Source organism: Thermobia domestica, chromosome 16 (assembly GCF_964235325.1).
Source record: "Thermobia domestica chromosome 16, izTheDome1.hap1.1, whole genome shotgun sequence".
Classification (NCBI taxonomy): Eukaryota; Metazoa; Arthropoda; class Insecta; order Zygentoma; family Lepismatidae; genus Thermobia; species Thermobia domestica.
The window spans coordinates 119,608,881-119,631,795 of record NC_137469.1 but is presented as its reverse complement, the minus strand read 5'-3'; the positions used below and the strand labels follow the sequence as shown (position 1 = coordinate 119,631,795).

The 22,915-nt window shown below is 36.2% G+C and overlaps 1 protein-coding gene across 9 annotated transcripts in view; it reads left to right on the top strand.

Annotated features, from left to right (window-relative positions):
- The window catches only part of LOC145672801 (uncharacterized), a 330,978-nt gene that overhangs the window by 102,739 nt on the left and 205,324 nt on the right, over positions 1-22,915 (top strand). For 4 of the 9 annotated variants that reach the window (XR_014128665.1, XR_014128662.1, XR_014128659.1 and 1 more), the window contains exon 2: positions 6,611-9,171. The exons of the other annotated variants lie outside the window; for them this stretch is intronic. The gene's annotated coding sequence lies outside the window, so the exon portion shown is untranslated. Of the gene's footprint in view, positions 1-6,610; positions 9,172-22,915 lie in introns of those variants that run through there. 9 annotated transcript variants of the gene reach the window in all.

Below are 22,915 nucleotides of genomic sequence, written 5' to 3'. Positions count from 1 at the left end.
TACCGAGCAAGTTTCTGTATGGGAGGGTTGGCTTTTTCATGGGGATGGGGTTTTACATACTAAAATCAAACCAAAAGGCTTGTTTCAGATTTAATACATAACACTATACTAACGCTATAACCATAGCAGAATACTTAAGAAATCAGCGGTCAAGCAGTTCTAGATATAGGTCAGAGGAAAGATGGTGACCGTTCATATTCATCAGATGGTGTTCGCATTGCGGCATCCATCCAGTGTCGTGAGAATATTTGAGGAGCTACTTGAGAGAAAGAAGTAGCAAACTCTGGTGCAGAGAGCCAACAATAACGGCGAGGGTAGCCGATGTGTTGCTCAGATATCGCTCCAAAGGCTTGAGTGCCATGAGCCGGCTAGTAGACCCTAGTCCCCTGAAGGGTGTTGCGCCTTTTTTTTTTTTTTTTTTTTTTTTGTGACTGACTATTCATACATGTTATCAATGCTCGAAAAAAATCTTATCAGTTGCCTTTTATAATATAAATCCAATTTGATACATAGTAGTATATGTTTTAGGTATAAATTAGCTAGAAGCAAGACTCGTATTTCCAATCGGGAGGCACGGCGACTCGGTGTTAGAGCTCTTACCTCTGGTACGTGAGGTTCGTGGTTTTATCGTCGGCCAAGTAAGTTTGCGGTGGACGACCGTAATATCCGTGGACTTTCTCAGGTTACTCCCGTTTCCTCCCACTTCCTCATTCTACTAATTCTTCCATCATTCACTTCCATTAATCATTCGTTTCCCTTAGCCTAAAAGACAATCGTGGGATGTTAAATTGAAAGATTTCATTACCTTCCATTTTCATATTTCCAGATTGCTTCCTTACTGAAACATTGGTCTTGACAGAGTGTAAAGTTAGAATCACAAGTTGAAGGAAATGTACCAATAAACTTCATAAGGAAAGAAAGATTTTGTTTATGGAAGTGGCGCGTTTATAATAGATATACATATTTTTTTAAAAAAATTAAAAAGCTAGAAGAAAGACAAAAGATCAAACTCCAGATACTGTCACGTAATAGTGTGCATCCAGTTGGGCAAATGGGAGGAATAAAGTGGATGATTAATCATTATTGCACTAATTATTCTTTGATAAGTTCATGCAATGCTATTTTTTTCACCACTCCACTGAAAATAGTAACATTTTTCGGAAATTTCCCCCTTCCTCCTCCCATCCCACAAGAAAGTTACTTGAAGAAATAAAACATTCTATATTTTCCTCTCAAGTACAAGTAAAACTAAGTTTGCCTATCACCAATGTTATGTGGAACACGTGTGTGGGGCGAGTACGCGTAACAGCGTTGAAAATTAATTCTTCTACGATGATGTAGAAATATTGACGGTCAATCCAAGGCGTGCAAAATAGCCCCACATGATATGTGTAATTTCAGTTGTTTTAATTATTGTTACGTGTTGGAATGGTTTCAAACTTTTTTCTTTAATATTTTAATAAACACATTACATTCCTTGGGGAGCATGAAATCGTTTAGGAAATCGAGCGCCCTTTTGCACCCCCATATTTAGGTGTCTTCCCACTTGCGATAGTCCTATTAGCGACAGGAACTGTTAACTGTCCTATAAGCGACCGATTCGATCTGTTAACTGTCCTATGAGTCACCTATTAGTTCATTCTAAGATAATGGAAGAAGATAAGGTTTTCTCTTTTTTAACTTGTTTTATGTTAATGTGATTTAGAACCTAACAAAATGTACTATGAAAAATTTCGCTCTGCCTGAATTTAATACGTGAGAATTGCTCTCATTATATCAACAATCTTCTATACGTTTTTCCTAATATTATATTTTTGAATTAATTTCTATGAATACACTGACTATATCAAGGGGAAAACTAACTAAATATTTAGAGTATCTCCGCCTTTGTCTACGATTCTAATATAATTAAAAATTTCATGTTAAAATTGTACGGAGCATAAGTTTAGATTGAATATGTTTATGGCCTAAGAAAGAAATCAGAAAGAGGTAGGGGGCCCGAAGAAAATTTTCTAGGGAAGGGCACATCCATGGGTGCTGCATCATGTCTGGTATATCTGATATTTAATATATGTGATTTGCTATATTACGTGTACATTTTTGTGAGCCAGGGGGGACGACCCCTGCCTTCCCATCGGGCGCCCGTGGAAAAAAGGGTGTTCACCACTTGAGAATTTTAAAAAAATCTAAAAACACGGTGTATTGGAAGAAATTATTACATAGGTTACAAATCTCCCGCAGGACTTAACAGTTCATCTAGTTAAGGTACTATTTCAGATTGCTACTCGACAAGCTTTTATGTAGGGGGCGCGATGGCTCAGTGGTAGAGCGTTCACCTCCGGTGCTTGGGGTCCCTGGTTCGATCCCAGCTCGCGCCGTGTGGACTTTGTGGTGGGCAAACACCGTGCTCGTGGGTTTTCTCGGGGTTCTCCCGTTTCCTCCCACTTTCTTCATCCCACCATTTCACATAATCATCGTCTCCTTTAGCCTAACCCTCATAACTGTGGGACGTAAAACTCAAAGATTTCGTTTCATTTCAAGCTTTTATGTATAAGTGAAAACAAGGGAGGAAGGCAAAATAAGCAATTAGTTTAGGTTTTAGTAGCTTACAATAGGGAAGAAGGTAGTTTAAAGAGTTTGTTTACCTTTTGGATTGTTTAGAGTGAACTCCATTGTAATTGGTGGGATTGGTTGAGAATAGCCAATCAGATGTAAGGATCTCAAAAGCTGTCTTTTGTCATTGACATTTTTTTTTTCATTTTATTCACGGCGAAACTGTTATATGTTTAAGTTTTTCAAACTAAAATATATTAGTGGGTTTAGTGAGTAATTAGATTTAAATCAAATTAAGTATAGAAAACAGAGCTTTTGAAGAAAGGGGATATTACAACTGGATTTTTAATAATTACATAGGAATATACTTTTCACGGAAATATCCCTGTTGTCTCGTTAAGTTATTTGATATGTTTTATGTCAAATCTAACTCAAAATAAGTTTTATTTGCACTCACAGTAGAGGAAAAATATATTTGACGAACAGTGTCACTGGCACGTACATATTTCATACCAAGGTTGTTCAAGCACTAGTAACGCCAGAGGCAAACATACTTTACAAAATGGAATCATATCATCTTCCATCATCTCAATGTAAATGAATCGGTCGCTCATAGGACAGATAACAGTTCCTGTTGCTAATAGGACTGTCGCTTCTGGGACTAATTCCATATTTATACCCCTGACTTTCAAGTATCTACACTCAGAATGTTTGATTCACATCCATACACCTTACATGCTGTGATAGTGAATATCAAAAATAGGTGTTTTCTGAACCTGGGAGCATAACAATCTTCAGTTGGGAACTGGAAGACATGCTTCTTAGCATTTGTCATGTTCGCAAAGGAGAAAAGTTGTACTGACTTCGATGGCTAGGAAATTATTTGCAGTACCAAAACCTACTCCTACGAAGAGGGGTAGCTAGAAAGAAAATTAATTACCAGAGTTAGGATTCGTAGGTGCGCATTTTTTTTTCCTTAAAGAACAGAATCAGACTCTCCGAAAGTACCGAAGGTGTCAAATGTTGGGAATACAGATAATTTGCCAACACTTCCCCCCCCCCTTTTTTTAGTCCTTTTATTCCTTAATCTGCCTTTAATTACATCTTCTTCTATTTTTCCTTTTGTTTAAAAAAAAGGCTACTCACAATAAAAATGACACTTCCTTACTATTGTTATGCTCAAATACGTTATTGACTACATTCGGGCCCGTACTTGATAACAATATCAGTTGAGTACGATCGATGGAACGATGAATGTAAAATGAGTTTTCTAGAAGGGTTAATCTGTAGATTTTCCACCGTCCATTATAGCCATTCAGTAATAGTGAAACTGTACAAAGAATAGAATTTAATTGTCAGTAAAGCTGGCCCCTGCAGTACGTGGTCGGCCCGAAATTGAGAACACAGCCTCAGCACGCTCGAATCCCTTTACAACAGCTCCAAATCCAGGAGAGTTTCACAAACCAAAAAGCTCTTAGACATACGTCGCAGGAACAAGTGAAAATGGGTGTGCACCCTGAGGACTGGCTTTATCTAGACGAGACCAACAAGAATTCGATCCATTTTCTACCGCCGAACAAACTACAAGAGATGTTTTGACTTTGCACTTCAATTGCAAGGAAAAATTTTTCCAATGGATTTCTGGTAGTGGCGAGATATTGCAGTCGAGGAATGTTGTTACTTGTCGAAGTCCCTCCGAACACCAAAATCAATGCAGTTTACCTTTAGAAGATCGTCATGAATCCTCCGTATGTCCTTCTCCACTCATGTGTACAAATGTATGGATCTAGAAGGCCTACAGCCAGACCGCTCGATCATCCCAGATGCTGTACGCAAGGCAGGCAAAAGAGATGGGAATTCACATTATCCCATTTTAGTTCATCCCTGTGAAATCCCCCGAACGCCTCACAAATCATCACTGTGGATTTGGATTCTTCCAACAGATAGTTGTTCGACTCCGCCCCAGCGTACCTTGCAGAATCTTCAAAAAGTTGCCAAAGCAGTGTAACGAGACATTTCCCGTCCCATTCTACATAGGAGTTCGGTACAATGAAAACTACGCTGCCCATATCGAACACAATCGGTGCTGGGGAAAGAGGATCTATTAGCCAGGTAAGTGCTTCAGATTAGATTATTATCGTGCTCAATCTTCTGTACTTCCAATTCTTAAAATTTTATTCCAAATTTCCCAGTCATCGTGAATTGAATGCGAAAATTTTGACGAGATCTAGCAGTTTGTGTTTTCTCTTGACCCAAATGATGTAGGTGCAATTTTCAATGAGCACCAACTTCTACAACCAGAGAATATTTATTAATTGTAGACAAAGAGTTATTTTGTATCTATAGGTACAAATATGTAACAGATGATATTAAAATTTGGAATAAATAGAAAATAGAAAGAGACGGGGGAGTTGCTATCTACTTCCGTAAAGCAACAGTTAAATTGTTTTGCCAACGAAAAGCTTGAAGTTAATCTTCAGAAGAATTCTTTGTTTTGAAATATCAGAGAGAGGTACGTTGTTCTATATCATATTAAGTTAATTTCAGTTATTAAAGAAAACTTCCGCTGCTATAACCCTCGACCTAGCCCAACCCGATTGTTTGCCCTCCCTGACTTGAAAATACGTGGACTTAATGCAGTGTTGCAGTTAAACCACACCTTTGAACTTTCCCAGCTGTGCGGCGTTTGCTTACTTGGTTTAATAAGGAAATACACCAGTTTTTAATTAAATATCTAACATTTTAAATATGTCAATAAAAACTGGAATATGCCCTTCGTAATGTAAACAAGCATATATATTGTGCCGATTTACAAATCAAGTGATTGCCAAAATATTAAAAATTATAGGCCCATAAATTTAGTGAATATGTTTTCTAAAAAATTAATTATACACGAAATGTATATTTTAGTTTAAACAATATTTTAACTGAAGCATTGAATTGTACTAAAACTAATTTTTTTTGTGTTGTTCGCGCAACGTTGAATTTATACTGTTCAGTCTCGTCCTTTCATCACCTGGATTTCTGGGGAGAAACTGAAATTAAGTAGCCCAGTTGTTAGGTCGCCACCGCAGCGATCGCCGCGGAAAGATGTTAAAGCAATCCAAATTAGTTGTTGCGGGATAAATGCGTCACGTGAATTCGATTTTCCGATTAGAACATACATACTGGTATCTTATTATCGCTGGCACATTCTGCGAAAGCAATATTACACTCCAAACACAAAATTAATAATTTTGAAATGACCGTAACAACAAACTTCACTATGAGATTATATTATCAATGGATTAATATCGTATAACAGAACTGTACATTTGATATGAAACAAAGGAAATCAATAGTTAGAAGATAAATAAAATAACACTTTCAAGGTAAATCTGGTAAGTTAATAGCATTTTGACAATAGCACAACAACCTTTATCAATTTTCGTATTACTTACAACATTTGATGATAACGTTACAACGGCATACGTAGTGGTGAACAATCACCTTAATAGCCTGGTAGTAATAGTGATGTCTTCAGTTTCGGACTTCAGTTATTCATAATGCTTAAGATGTTTCAACTCCCTAGGTAAATAGTTAAGTTATATGGCATGATAAATAACAACGGCATTAGAGCTCATAACTTGTACTATCGAATCTTTATGGGTTATAATAGGCATATTAAATAATTCGTAGTATTTCATAATCGTATATCTTAACATTCTTAAATTATATTTACTCTATAATCGCATTTATTGATGATTACTCGTTTCCTCATTTAGATGCCTGGCATTAGACTGAATCAATCTTGCAATCATACAGACGTAAGCATTGCTATTAATATTATCGTTTCATCATTATTTACGCAGTTTTATCTTTTATTATTATTTTATTGAATATAGTAAATTAATAATTAATCATTCATTTACTATAGTCGTAATTATTATTTATTGTATACTTTATAAATTCCATGCCATTTATATTTTTCACTCTATTTTATACAACACATGCACATCCATGCATACATCGTTGTAACACGAGATTACTAATTATATACTGAATATATCTTTTGCAGATTACCAGAAAGAATTAGCCAGGGACACTAAGATGACAAAACAGAGGAAATCACAAGTATTGCGTCTACAGATGAAATCAGAAATATTACATACTACAATTGCTGCTATTTTACCCATTATATACACGCATGATGCCACACAGATCATAATACGTACTTTAATAAAGTATGCCGTAAACTACTTCAGTTCCGTTGTGATACTGATTTCTTTGTATATGAACCAATTGCCAAAACGTTGATTGTAACAGTTAATACCAAATTGAACTTATACTGGGAATTTTGTTGAGAGGTAACTTTTATAATTATAGGTCTTTCATTTTGAGTGGCCAATGAATTATGAGACCGAACCTGCTCTTCTAATGAACTTTCTTTTTAAAAGTCATCATCATTCAAAACTCTAAATTGAAATATATGTAGGAAAAGTAATAATACCCACAGGTAGTTTAAAGTCTTCACTATGATGCAATCGACGATTTTAACAGATTTTATACACTAATTAAATTATTTAGATACTTTTTCCATACGATATTTATGGTATATCTATTCATTTGTTTTATATCAAAACTTCTTCTTCTTTTTGAGGTGCAAATTTATTTCATTAGCGCCATTTGATTTTCCATTCGTAAAAATCATAGCTTTTGCCGAGAAGATATACGAATAATAATGATCTGTAATGAAGTCATGAAATGGACGGCTCATTACAGAATGCACAAAGGCAAATCGATTGTAATCAATCTTACTAATTTTACTGACATCATATATGTTGCATTAAAAAGTAATTTACAGGTTAATAGTGTATATATTGATATGTCAAAGGTATTCGACTTCGTTGATTATAAATTACGTCTTAGTATGATATTTAATACTGTATTATCATTAGCATACATGAAATAGTTCGAAAACTATTTGTCAAACAGAGCCTTTAAGATAAAAATTGGCAATGTATCATGTAGTCAAGATCAAATAGAGAAGGGAACACCCCAAGAGCCTCCTTTAGGACCCCTTCTTTTCTTCTTATTCATAAATAATTTACCTGAAAAAAATCAAACATTCAAAAATACTAATAGTTTGTCAGAAATTAGATCGAAGTCAACCAAAAATATAAGAGAAGTTTATAGTTACTATCGTGTAGTGGGCAGAAGAGCCCTGATAACCCTTCGAGATCAAGACATGAGGATAATGCAAATGAACAGAAATGAATATTTTGTTAATTTTTTTACAATAGTTGTATTTTATTAATATTTAAATTTTTCAAATTACAACATACTTTTGTACATTTTTTTCACCGAAAATGAAAATTACTTCATTATTATAAAAATTGCAACATAGGTTACAAAAATATATTTTATATATTATTAATTAGCAGAAATTTGTTAAAATTATATGTTGACATAATAAGCCACACATTGTTAATCTACTGCTGGATCAAGGTCTTTCCTGTTCCTCTGTACGCAGATGACCTAAAACTTTTTAGAATAGTCAACAATGAATATGATAATTTCTTGTTGTAAAAGGATGTAGATACAATTTATTAATAGCTGGTGCAGAAGTAATTCGTTTGATTTCCAACTGCGAAAAAAAAAGCTAAATGTATGATATTTACGAACAAAATTCAATATTTTGTCAGCACATATAGAAAAGAACAAATTTAAGTTCTTAGTATTGTATGTGAGAAATAACTGAAGTTAGCAGTCATATAGAAGGTACATTACAAAGGGCGAAAAAAATTACAGGTTATACATTTAGTCAGTGTCCTGAATTTTAACTTGTATATTTATTTACACAAGACTCTTGTTACGTATAAATTAGTGTGTGGTTCAGTCATATGGAACAGCATCGCTAATACGATAATAAGTAGGATAGAATCAGCTCAGAACTGTTTTGTTAGACTACTTTATTATAAAATGATTTAAAAAAATATTATTCTCGTAATTATAATATTGACTAAATTATTGGGGACTCTAAACTTTGTTTGACAAAGAAAAGAAAAATGTATTGACAAACCATTTACCCGGATAGTTTTAGACACTAAGTACTGTAGCAAATATTTTACTTAGAAAATTTAGGATAAAAATGCTAAATTATAAAATAAAGAATCAATCGACATTGGTCTCATTAAATTCAAAATCTGAGATAATAAGAAAAGTTACAAAATGTTATAATTTAAACTGACCATAATTGTATATTAAAAATAATCTTACGGAGTACGCAGATTAACAAATATATTAAATTAATTATGATAAAAATTACGTGCCTTTATTTAATTAATTTGTTATATTTATCTCTAGTATATTTTAACCAATGTTACAACGAAGAGATATATCTTAGTTTGATGGCCACGGAAATTGAGAAAGGTCGACCAATTTATTTTATAATGAAACTTTAAGTAGATTGATTCAAAAATAATATTTTCAAACATTGCCCGTTTTTATTTGATCTAGATTTTGAAACTATTTTGAATTAAAGAATTCGTGTATATATTGTTATTTTACTTTTAGCCAATTGTATCAGATTCTATATTATGTAATATTTTACAAATTTATTATTGCTTATAAGCTGTTCACACAACTTAATAAAATTATTATTATTATTTATAAACCAATCGGAGTTTTCGTCACTGTATCCCTCCCCCCCTACATATCCACTGTTACAGAAAAAAGGAGATACTAAAGTTTTTAAATCTTCTTCAATTCCTTTGCAAAATATAGTACAAGGAAACTGCAACACTCCTTTCATATGTAAGATTAATAGTAAATTCTGGTTCATACATAGACCAGTAGACAAGAAACTCATTTAATATTTGATTAAATTTCCTTGTAACAACCTTCATAACTCTTAATTTTGAGAACCCTTTTTACTCACAGATCATCATGAGCAGTCTCTTGTTTGACTGTTGGAGACATCCATGATACATTGCGTCTTTAGCTTTCTCTTTCTATCCTGCAAAGATAAAAAGTTAAATAGAAGTTCTAAAGGCAGATCATCTTTTGTACGCAATTTTCTCCTTTGCTCAAAAGATGCCATCTATTTGCTTTCCTCTCTAGACAAATTCTTTTTTTTTTTTTTATTTTGTTTTCAGATTTGAAAGTAATATTACTTCATATTTTGTTGGATTTCGTATCTCACTTCGTTCTTTGTATATAGTAATATCACATTTAACATACATCTCTAAATTAAATTTTGAAAGATCCCTAATTGTAGAATTGAAATACAGCGGTCCCACGGTGTACGTTCTTAGTCCATTCCAGAGTTTTGAACTTGTATCAAACAGGACATACCGGTATACAAAACGATTAATTTTCCATAAGAAATAAAGGGGAAAAGATTAATCCGTTAGTTTTGAAGTAGGCCTATAACAAAGTCAAGTGGAATATATGTATTAAATAAGATCATACCTAATCTTAAACTCTAAGAGGACCGCGGTGGCTCAGTAGCAGAGCCTTCACCTCTGGTGCATGGGGTCCCTGGTTCGATCCTAGCTCGTGTCAAGTGAAGTTTGTGGTGGACAAACACCGTGTGCGGGGTTTTTTCGGGATTCTCCCACTTTCTTCATTCCACAATTTCATTCATTTCACTTCATAACCGTCCACTTTAGCCTAGCCGGCATAACTGTTAGGCGTAAATCTGAAGAATTCATATTTAAAAAAAAAATCTAAGCTAATATTGATTTCTATTATTAATGGCTTTATTGAAGAACCATATAAGAGAGTGCATTTCTGAAACACGACCCTAGGGTTCCTACATCTTTGTTCATCCGATAATGTAAAAATGTACTAACTAAAAATGATAAAGAAGTCAAAATAATCATTGAAACAAAATAGGCTTATTCTGTGTTGACAGTCTTATTAAGAAGTAGCAACACAAGTATATTGTGAGGTAACTACATTTCATAGATATTAAGAGATTTGGTACATAAAACTTGTAAGTCTTCCCTTCTCAACTCAAAACACATTTGAGGCATTCTGTCCTAGATTCAAGGCAATGAAATGAAATCTAAGTCAATACATGCCATAAGTTTATAGTTACTATCGTGTAGTAGACAGAAGCGATCTAATAAACGTTCGAGATCAAGACATGAGGATAATGCAAATGAACAGAAATGAATATTTTGTTAAATATATATATAGACATCACAGGCAACATGTATACAACATATACGTAGACGTCACCACACATTGTTAACCTGCTGCTGGATCAATGCCTTTCCGATTCTCCTTATCTTTCACATTTCCCTTCCAAGTTACTCTCTAGTGCTTTTTGATTGTATCATACCACCTTATATGAGGACGTTTCTTAGATTATTTTTTCTCTCGGTATCCAGTTAAGAATTGATTTGTCTATAAGTCATCATTTTTTCTTGCAATACTGCCACTTTACCTTTAGTTTCATGATAATACCAATCACTCGTGTCATCTTCCTGCTCCACGTGATATTTTTCCTGTTTTCGCGGATATTCCATAACACACATTCCTTCATGCATCGTTGTGTAGTCTGTGGACGGTAAATGTCTGACTTCGTTGGTGTCCATGTCTGATCCAATACATCAAAACAGTTAACATACTTCATTGAGAATGTTAAGATTTTATATAATTCATAGATTTTGTCCATTAGTGTAAGAGTTAGAAGGAAGTATCAAGATAAATGGTTCATTCTGTAACATTCATATGGAAATCGTTTGTTTAAAGTGCGATCTGAACTATTACTTGAGCTGACTTATGAGTTTCTTTTGTGTGTTTTACATGTTTCTGTAACACAAAGGTTATGAAGGAAACGGGATATACAGATAACGTGGGATGTGAACCACGACCCGACCTTGAATCCGGGACAGTCGGCAAATTCAAAGACTCATGCAAGATCAACCTTTTCAGTATGAATCATTCCGCACTACACTATATTTCCTCCAGGAAAGCTGGGTTACAGACCTACACTAAAATCCCGAATGAACTACAATATGAGACATTCGTCACCACACTATATTTCCTCCAAGAAAGCTGGGTTACAAAGCCACACTACCAATCCCGACTAAAGAACAGTTTGAGCCATTCCCACCGCAATATCTTCCCTCTAAGGAAGCTGGGTTACAGACCCACACTACCAATCTCAACTGAACTACAATATGAGCCATTCCTCACCACATTATCTTTCCTCCAGGAAAGCTGGGTTACAGACCTACGCTATAAATCTCGACTGAACTACAATATGAGCCATTCCTCACCACACTATATTTCCTCCAGAAAAGCTGGGTTACAGACCTACGCTATAATCCCATCTGAACTACAATATGAGACATTCCTCACCACACTACCTTTCCTCCAAGAAAGCTGGGTTACAAAGCCACACTACCAATCCAAACTCAAGAACAATTTGAGCCATTCCCACCGCAATATTTTTCCTCTAAGGAAGCTGGGTTACAGACCCACGCTACCAATCCCAATTGAACTACAATATGAGCAATTCCTCACCACACTACCTTTCCTCCAAGAAAGCTGGGTTACAAAGCCACACTACCAATCCCGACTCAAGAATAATTTGAGCCATTCCCACCGCAATATCTTCCCTCTAAGGAAGCTGGGTTACAGACCCACGCTACCAATCCCAACTGAACTACAATACGAGCCATTCCTCACCACACTATCTTTCCTCCAGGAAAGCTGGGTTACAGACCTACGCTATAAATCTCGACTGAACTAACATATGAGCCATTCCTCACCACACTATCTTTCTTCCAGGAAAGCTGGGTTACAGACCTACGCTATAAATCTCGACTGAACTACAATATGAGCCATTCCTCACCACACTATATTTCCTCCACGAAAGCTGGGTTACAGACCTACGCTATAATCCCGTCTGAACTACAATATGAGACATTCCTCACCACACTACCTTTCCTCCAAGAAAGCTGGGTTACAAAGCCACACTACCAATCCCGACTCAAGAACAGTTTGAGCCATTCCCACCGCAATATCTTCTCTCTAAAGGAGCTGGGTTACAGACCCACGCTACCAATCCCAACTGAACTACAATATGAGCCATTCCTCACTACACTATCTTTCCTCCAAGAAAGCTGGGTTATAAAGCTACACTACCAATCCTGGCTCAAGAACAATTTTAGCCATTCCCATCGCAATATCTTCCCTCTAAGGAAGCTGGGTTACAGACCCACGCTACCAATCCCAACTGAACTACAATATTGAGCCATTCCTCACCACTTCCCTCTAAGAAAGTTAGGTTACAAAGCCACGCAACGAATCCCGACTGAAGCACAATATGAGCCATTCCCACTGCAATATCTTCCCTGCAAGGAAGCTGGGTTACAGAGCCACACCACCATTCCCGACTGAACTACAATATGAGCCGTTCCTTACCACACTATCTTCCAAGAAAGCTAGGTTATAACGCCACGCCACCAATATCTTACGTATGGCAAGATAGCCCCCCCCACTTTAGAAAATTGAAACAATGACTAGGTTATTCGTTTGTACTACATTTGTACCGAAAATATTTTCGTTTGTACCATTTTCCGTATAGAGTTACTTGAGGAGTCAACTGTCGGCTATCTTGGCGTCAAGATAGCCTCCCCCCCTTTCCCGTATCACAGCACAAAAAATTAAAATACACCATTCGAAAGCAAATCCTTTGAACCGAAAAAGATTTTGTTTGTACCCTGATAGCCCCAAATGTCATCCCCTCTTTTTCGAAAACTATCAGGGTATAAACAAAACTTTTTTCGGTACAAACGGTACAAACGATTTGCTTTCGAATGGTTTATTTAATTTTTTTGTGCTGTGATACGGAGGGGCCATCTTGGCGCCAAGATAGCCGACAGTTGACCTCTCAAGTAACCCTATAAGGAAAATGGTACAAACGAAAATATTTTCAGTACAAACGGTACAAACGTAGTACAAACGAATGACCTAGTCATTGTTTCAATTTTCTAAAGTGGGGGGGGGGGCTATCTTGCCATACGTAATATCTTCTATATTCTTGTAATATCTTGCAAGAAAGCTGGATTGCAGGACTGTGCTACCAGTCTCTACTGAATTACTGCTATGCTGTTTATTCAAAACAGGCAAACTTCTTTTTAAAAGTCTAGTGGCTAGAATGTATACCTTCAGTGCACGAGGTCCGAAGTTGAATTCCGGTGGAATACCATTGAACACACTACAATGGTTCAGGTCCCGATTCAAACCGTAGGCCTGACAAACGTGGTAAATACAAATCTATCTATCCAAGGCAAAGTTGCAATTGAGGTTTGAGGATCCGGAAACTTCGTGAGGTTGATATGATGCAGACCAATTGGAATTGAAGCAGAATAAATGGAAATTGTGCGAGTAATGCCAACCTATTCTCCAATGGAGAATAACATGGCCAATAAAGAACGCTGAAACAGACGATTAGTCAATTAAGGTGTCCGAAACTTTCCAGATACTCTCGTGGCTGTTATGCCATTACTCATATAACTTCCATTTACACTGGATTTATGTTACGTGATATATATATATATATATATATATATATATATATATATATATATATATATATATATATATATATATATATATATATATATATATAATAAACAAATATTAAAAACGCACCTGTAACGCAACAATATCCTTACAACAAAACAAAAAATGTTCTTTTTTGTGAAAGATATTTCATCAATAACAATTGCTAATTCAACTGAAAGATTCATGAACTCAGGTTGAAAAAAAAAGAAATGGAAAGTTGTTATTTATCAGAAGTAACAAGCTGCAGAACGAGATACTCTACGTGAGCAATTGACAGGTGCCTAATGGTGATACAGAAACCGCTTCCCATCTTATTATTTCCTGCATTGTGCACATGAAACAGAGCAGTCCAGCAGGGCCGGCGCTAGCAGTTTTGCCGCTCTGGGCGGTACTTTCACATGCCGCCCCTTTAATCAGCAAACTTTATTTGGACAGAAGACGTTCAAGTGTCACGAAAAAGTAATATACCCCATTTAGAAACATGTACGAAATGGAAAAGTTTTTTTTTAAAACAAGGAACTACTTCTTTCGAATGCTTACATAATATTTAAACGACTCCATACATGACACAATATTCAGTATGCTCGATTTTGCTGTATATCTGTGATGTATAGTAGCGCATACAGAAAATAAAATAAAAGAAGTATGCTTTAGTCACGAGTAAGAATTTTAATTTTTAAGTTTATTTTATATCAAAAGATGTTTTCAATAGAGTATGGAGTATGAAGATAATATAGTGAATCAGACATAATGGCAAAACTAAGTGATTAGCCTAAACCTTATAATATACTAGAACACAATAGACAGACATTAATTTAACACACCTTAATTGAAAGAAACTTTTCTTGCTTTGTTATGAGCAAATTCTTTTATCACATTCGCATAGTCCAATGTTCCAGCCAATTCGTGTACTGTTGATATCATCGATAGACTACTCAAACGAGTTTCAGACATAAAAGAACGTGTAATTTTTAATAAGCTTTAAGTTTCGATAAACTTCTTTCTCCACTTGCCACTGTTACCGGTAAGGTTAACAAAAATCCTAATGCAACACTGACATTGGGAGCAAAGTCATTTCCTTAATTAATTTTAAAGTCTCTTTTGGTGAACATTTAGGCTTAATTATAGCGGATAACTCTTCTTTCAGTTCGTCTTTCAAATCACTGGGGTTAATATCTTTAGATTATTCGTGTGTTAAAATGCTGGCAAGTTTAGTACACTTTTCAGACAAAAGTCCAGGTGGCATATCTTTAAGATTACTTATATCGTAAAGAAAATCGAAATACTCGCTGTGATGTTTAAGTTACTCAAACCTTTCTGTTAAAGCTAACACAATCACGTCTAGAACTTTGTAATAAAAATCGATCTTGTATCTTATTTGTGGATTTTCAATAGCTTCATCCTCTGCCTCGTACTGAAACTGTCTCTTCTTCTTTTGACTTCGAGTTGCATTGTATTACCTATCCGTGGATCATCCATATCTAATGCTGATGCCAACTCCATGGCATTAGCTAAGTAAGATTGAAATTTTGCATTATTTCTTCTCCTCTCAAAGTACTCAAATACATTTTCAAGAAACCCGACTGCATCCAACACATGAGAATCAATGCTTTGAAGACTTTTGCTTACTATGTTTATGTGGAGTAAAAAGTCATACCAGTTAACGAGTGAGCAAAGGAAAGTAGCCACGCAGCTGGTTTGCTATACACAGCATCGTGGGTGACCATTCTATATGTTCTATTGTCGTTACTTACTTGAAGTAAGGCATCACAAGCCTCCCCTATTTGATATCTAAGTTGAGTCAGAACATCAATTCGGCTCTCCCACCTTATAGTGCTTAATGGTTTTAAAGTGAAACTGCTAATATGTTCCTTTAGCATGGCCCAACATTGAACTGACGCAGAAAAAAAGTCATAAACTATTTAACTTTACAAAAAATGAAATGGCGTACTGAGATGGTGTGGCTGCATCGTTGAGACAAGATTTAGTGAATGACTGCAGCAAGGAGCATAGAAGGCTCGGGAGTTCATTTCTTAAATTCTCTTCTGAATATCTGAATGTTTGCATTTCATATTGGAAGCATTGTCGTATCCTTGGTCCCAGGAATGTTCATTTCCTCCTACCTCTTTAATTATTACTTCTGTGAGTCCTAGACTAGTGATGTCTGTTACCGGAAAGTGTTCGCAAATTTTTACAAGGCATTCTCCATTACTGTATGTAATTTGTACAAAACGAACGATTATTGTCATATGCTCAGTAAATTGGTTAAAAACTCGCTGCTAGAATCTAAATGTCACTAGAAGCTGTAGGCAAGAAAGGCCTGCCTCAAGTGGGAGTGTCCCTTTTGCATACTGAAGTGGAGCATTAGAACATTGATGAATAGAAAAAAATATAAAAGAAACTTTGATACTCTTATCCACCCTAGCTGAAAATCTTATCTACGCCACTGCAAGGGAAATATTGAAGGAGGTACCTGTGGCTAATAGTTTGATAATTGAAAATGAAGGAGAATGCTTCGAATTTCCTGAGTGAGTATTATCTCGAATGTGAGTGGAGTAAGTTCAATTACATTCTCAGGTGAACACAATTTTATTTCTCCATGTGGGCCTATTACAAAGCATTATATTTCGATAGTATACTTTTCTTTTCCAAATTTTGCCGCCCTGGGCAATGGCACGGCTCGACCCCCCCCCCTCGCGCCGGCCCTGCAGTCCAGAACTCAGATCAAGCGATACGGAAATGAGACAACAGGGCTCCCATCTTTAACCAGATGAATGAAATTTATTGTATTCGTGTAGTAATTAATTTATTAGATACTTTAAATTGTAAGCCTAATTCTTTTTTGCCGTTTAATAGTAACATTTCACTAAATAGAATTGAGCTCCTTCGTGGCTAAGCGTTGGCGTGGGAGACCCGGGTTCGATTCCCGGCGAGAGCTCATGTGGTTCGGACTCCACGTTAATCAGTAGGTCCCGTCCCATATAGCCTCGTGCTGAAAGGGACGTTAAACTGAAAATAAACTCAACTCACTAAGTACACTCGTATCTTAATGGATATAAGATGTGTTACTACATTGTTTTCTTTTAGGTCCGTAGATATTTTTACTTTTCGAGCGACGTTACAAGAGAAGAATGTATGGTGATAGTTAAAAAAACAAATCGAATTTGAGATTTCAATGGACTAACACTTCCATGGTACAAGGGAGTGACATGAAAAAATCGAAAATGACTGGTATTAGTGTCCAATCTTTAGTTTTCGGAGTCGCTGAGATGAATAGTGACACACTCGATGCCGTTAAATCAGGAATGTAAATAACCACTCGCCTGGGGCGAGTGGTTCATCGGTGCGGGCAAGTTTTTAATATCACTTACAATACCGAAGGTAAGTAAATGATTTCTATTGAAAGATGTGGGCTAGTAGTTTTTTTTTTCTTGGGCTAGTAAAATATTGTTGCTTATTTGCATCCCTCCGTTAAATCCAAGTTCATCCTCCATCGGCATGGGGTGGAAAGGGGGAGACATTACAGATATTTATCATTGCACTTTCATTGTAATGCTTATCCTTAGGTGTGGAAGAGGTTCAAGAGAGTGGGAAGGGACGGAAGGGGTTGAAGAGGATGTGGGGTGAGGGTAGAAGGGACATGAAAACAATAATCGAATACGACCGATATTACTGTCACATCCATAGTTTTGGTGGTCGCTGAGATAAATAGTGGCACTCCTATTGCAGTTTAAGTCCAAATTTACTAAATATTATCCATCGGCACGGAGTTGTAAGAGTCGGGCGTGATATTACGTAATTATATCGTTAGAATTTCATTCTAGTGCGTATCCTAATGAGAAAAAGTGGTTCAATATTTTCCATAAATATATTCGAAAAAGAAGCATTTCAGCTAGTTTATTACACTTCCAAATTTGAGTTGGACATTGTCCCTTGAAAACTGGAGTTCGGCAACACCATATTGAGGGTAAATAGTAACGAAACACTCCAAATACATCTCGCAGTTTGTTGTTTCAAATATTCTACTCTTACTTTGTAAGTTAACGTAATGTTACCTTCAGAGGCAAATAGTGTCTTAGGAAAGGCAGGAAACTTAAATGTAGCTTTGAAAGTTCTGTTCTACTTTGAAAATTAAATAAATAAGTAAATAAAAAGCGGGCTACTAAGAAGTTCGTTCACTCTAGGTACAACTGAAGGATAATTCTTTAGTAAGTTGTCTGTAGAAATGTGCATTAAGTTTTTTTTCCCTCTTTCTATTAAGTTTTAATGCTTTGAACTGGTTCAAATCCTATTGTGTGATTTTCTTTGTTCGAAATCCTCCACTATTCTTTCCTTACAGATTATATTTTGTACACGTATGAGCGTTTAAGTTAGACCAAATTACCGTTTTCAGCACAAAATTGAAGAAATACGATGCAAATGAGAAAATGGTTTGCGAAATGCGATATATCTATTATTATAATTTATTTTCGCAGTTGCGAGACACGAGTCCGATTCCCAGTTGGAGCGCATGTGATCCGGGGCCTGTTTAAGCTGTAGATCCTCATCGCATATAGCCTTGTTGCTGAAAGATACCCTAAACTCAAACCAAACCATTTTTTTCCGAGTTAGCTATTTTTTAATCAGAAGACAATATATTATCATTTTGTTTCATTCATCACAGGACAGTTCTCTTTTGATCTCGTACATTCGTAGCTCAGTGGTAAAAGACACTTGGAAACCGATCCGGATATTTCCCTTTAAGTATCTGTTAGGTTCACATGAACGTAATCGACTACGGACTACAAATCACATTACCGGAGAATGGCTGTAGAATTTACGACAAATAACACCACATTCAATTCGGCATTTAATTACAACTGTGAAGAAAGCGCTTCGAAGGGCTTTCGAAATGCAAAACCCAAGCTTACTTTTCGGAAATTGTTTTTACTATTAAAAATTTGGGGTTCACGCCGTTTGTGATTGTGAGTTTTATCTGGCTGTACAAGAATTCATGTTTAAATCATGGCCATATCGTAAACGATATCTCACACGAAAAGCTTCTTCCTACAAAAGTTGTTTCCTTTTCCGTCTCGCCTTTCCAATGACGTATCACATTACATACTTTGACATTTAAAATTGTCATTTAACCTCCAGACTGATTGTCCCTGTGATAAGGAAATCTGTAGGTCAAGGAGACCACTTCATTTGGTGCGTTCCCTAACTTTTTCCAATCTTACTTTTTGTTTCATCCTTTTATTAATAACCGTCTGTGATGTATAAGCATGGGACGTTTTTGTGTGAAACATTCGGCATGTATCATTCATGCGTACCTAGGTACAGTATTTATATAAAATAATCTACGTAAAGACACGTATTTTCTCTCGTTGTCATTGTAAGAATAACAAAAGTTTCCCAAACAGGATTGTTTAAAAACGTAAGCGTAGATTTCTCTGTTAGACAGGGGGCTTATAGGAGAATGGATATTTAAGTGCCCTCCGAAGCAATGTTTATTAAATTAAAACGATAACACAATAAACGGAGTCATTTTTCGTCCTTAAGATGCCTTTGACTGCCTTTTAGTGGCCCCCTCTTGGTCGTTGTGTTAATGAATCCGAAATGTTTAGTAGAGGATTATGGAGAAAATTTACGATACGAGATGGTTCTCTTTAGTGGCGCTAGAAGGCTCTTCTCTCACTCTCTCTCTTCCAAATCCGTTTCTCTCCCGCAGGGGTGTTTATGAGAACGCTTTTTCTTTCATCTTTATCTTCCTCTATTTTCAGATTTCTTTTCTGGATCCATTTTCCACCAGGTAACTAAACCCCTCCAGCTTTGTTTCACCCTGTTATCGCTTCATTTTGGAGACCCCATTACTGCAGGGAATGATAATATTGGTACTGGAAAGCTACAGGGTGTACAGTATAAGTGTCATCTTGGAGATTCTGCAGTATTTGGCATATTTCTCTGAACCTTTATATTGTTCGTTAAGAGTGCGCATGAAAGAATGTGATAAAAAATTATGTATGTAATATAGTTCTCTATTAAAGACTTCACCTCTTTTTTCCCCTCCTGTTTCAATGATTTAGTTGATCTATGCATGTCATAAGACCTGTACGAATGTGTCATTGAAGCATTTATGTGAGTGAATCTGCTAGCACGTCTGGCAAAAGATTCTATATAATATGACACACACAGAGTGTTTTTCACCAGAAATGAAATGAAATATTTATAATATACTTGACTAGAGAAAGTATACGCTGTGAACGTTTCACAAAATACATGAAACTTCATTAGGTAACCCACGACAGTTATGAACGTTTAAAACATTTTTTTTTTCAAGCACGTTAAACATATTTGATAGAAGCCAGTGTTTTCTGTTAAGTATCATCGTGGTAGATACATTAGTACATATTTTTATTTCTCTAAAATTTATTGTATACATACTTAGGGACGGACATCGTAGTTCAGTGGTAATGCTCACCTGGATCCTTGGTTCGATCCCAAACATGCGAGTTTGTGTGGACATCATGTCCGTAGTTTTTTCGGGGTTGTCTCGTTTCCTCCTACATTTCCATTCTACAAATTCTGTCATAATCATTCACTTTATTATTTATTCTTCTTCTTTAGCCTGCAGGGAATAATCATGGATGTTAAACATTTCATTTCATTTTACAATCTAAAAGCAACCATAGAGTTAATTATAAAACTTTCTTGTCATAGAAGGTCAGGTATTTTCTATTTTGGATATAACTTTCACTGAGGAACCATAGTTCCATCTCTGTGGCTATGTGAACAGCCAGGACACAATATACTGGTGGATACACAATCCGCATTCACTTCACGAAAAACCTATTTATGATCATAAGATTTAGGATAGCGAGCCATGGCTCTTCAACAAATTGTAGGACACATTTTGTACTCTTGACATATATATGGAACGCTACTATGCGCCATGTTAGAACCGTTCATTAAGCATATCACTCAAGCTGATATTACAGGTTCTTGGTTCTAGCAGGACGGCGCCACAGCACACACAACTCAGGCATCTATGACATTACTCGAGGACGTTTTTGAGAATGTATTACTATGTGATATGTGAACTGCGCGCTCCCCTAATCTCACTCTACCAAATTTTCATCTTTGGGGTTATCTCAAGGGACGTGTTCATGATTTCTCCCCAAAGATGCAAATGAGTTGCAGCATTGAATCATCACCGCGATACAGCACATTTTCTATGAAGCCCTCAATAGTGTTTTTAAAAACATACAGGATTATGCTTTCAGGTCAATGGCAATCATTTCCAACATATCTAGTACCCGTAGCCCTCACAATACGTTGACATTTACTGAATTCCATGTTCCATGACACACTTTACAATGAGACCTACGTTCACAATGACTTTTGAGATCTCTTTGCTTTAAATTAACGCATTACAAAAAGAAGGCAGTAGTATGTTATATCACCAGATTCCATGAATTTATGTCCAGACTTATTCTCACCAGTAGCATAATTTCAATTTCCTTTTTCTGGGGGAGGGGGCAAGATTGTCCGCCGACATGAGTTTTACATTTTTTTATTAGTATTAAATTTTATTAAAAGCACGTGTTTCTCAAATTCAAGGAGCGGAGCAGCTGCCCTCCCCAAATGAAATGAAATCTTTAAGTTTTACGTCGCACGCTTATGAGGCAAGGCTAAAGGAGACGGTGATGATGAGAAATGAATGAAGTGGTGGAATGAAGAAAGTGGGTGGAAACGGAAGAACCCTGAGAAAACCCACGCACTCGGTGTTTATTCACCATTAGACTCGCCTGGCGCGAGCTGGGATCGAACCAGTAATCCCATGCACTAGTAGCGAACACTCTACCACTGAGCCACCGTGGCCTCCTGCCCCCCCCCCCCCGAACGATGCCCCAGGAACTGACATTCATACTAAACATTTTCAAAGAAATTAAAAAGTTCGTTACTGAATTTTCTGTGTGGGTAGGGGTGGAAGTGTTATTTGCGAATTTCTCAATTTTAAGCCCTCTATTCGAAGGAGGATCAAAAACTACCCCAAAGAAATTATGAAATTTTTCGCGTCACTCTTACCGTTCCCCAGATATTGGCCAAACGAGTTCCGATTTCGGGAGATTTAAGGGGCCATATCTCGGGAACCCTAAGTCATAGTGAGATCATATTGATGTTGAATACCAATATTGATTCAATACCAATACCAGTTATTGAATTTAATCAAATAAATTTAATATACAATTTCACATAAATTTCGAAAACATTAATTCTTTTTAAGTTCGTTCTGGGAATGCTCTTCGAGCATTCTCAATTGGTTTCATTCTGAAATATATTGTTTAACTTTATTGATAACCAGATTCACAAGTTACGAAGATGAGGAGCTACAGGCTTTACCGTGCGTAATTCAAACTTATGAATTATACCGTATTCCTTACTAAATATTTCATAAACCCTATTAATGCCCTGGTATTCTTCCAACTTCGCAATGTTTTGAAAGGAAAGAAAACTGAAGATACAAAACTGCTTAAGATCTGCAACATAAAGAGGCCTTTGGTGTGCCTATCACGTATTGTTTAGGGTAGGCAAAGTTCCCTGTGAAAAGTATTCTTACAAAGACTTCTTGTTACTCTTTTAAAGACAGTGGCGCCTGCCTTCAGAGCTACCATTCAGTAATTGACTTACTTCCGCAATATTATTTTACTTTTCTTTTTCTCTGTTCCAACGGATAAAGTGCCCATCACTTGTCTAGGGAAAATGCTTCACTAACAATGAGGTAATTGACGCGTATGTCTTCCAGTGTATAATT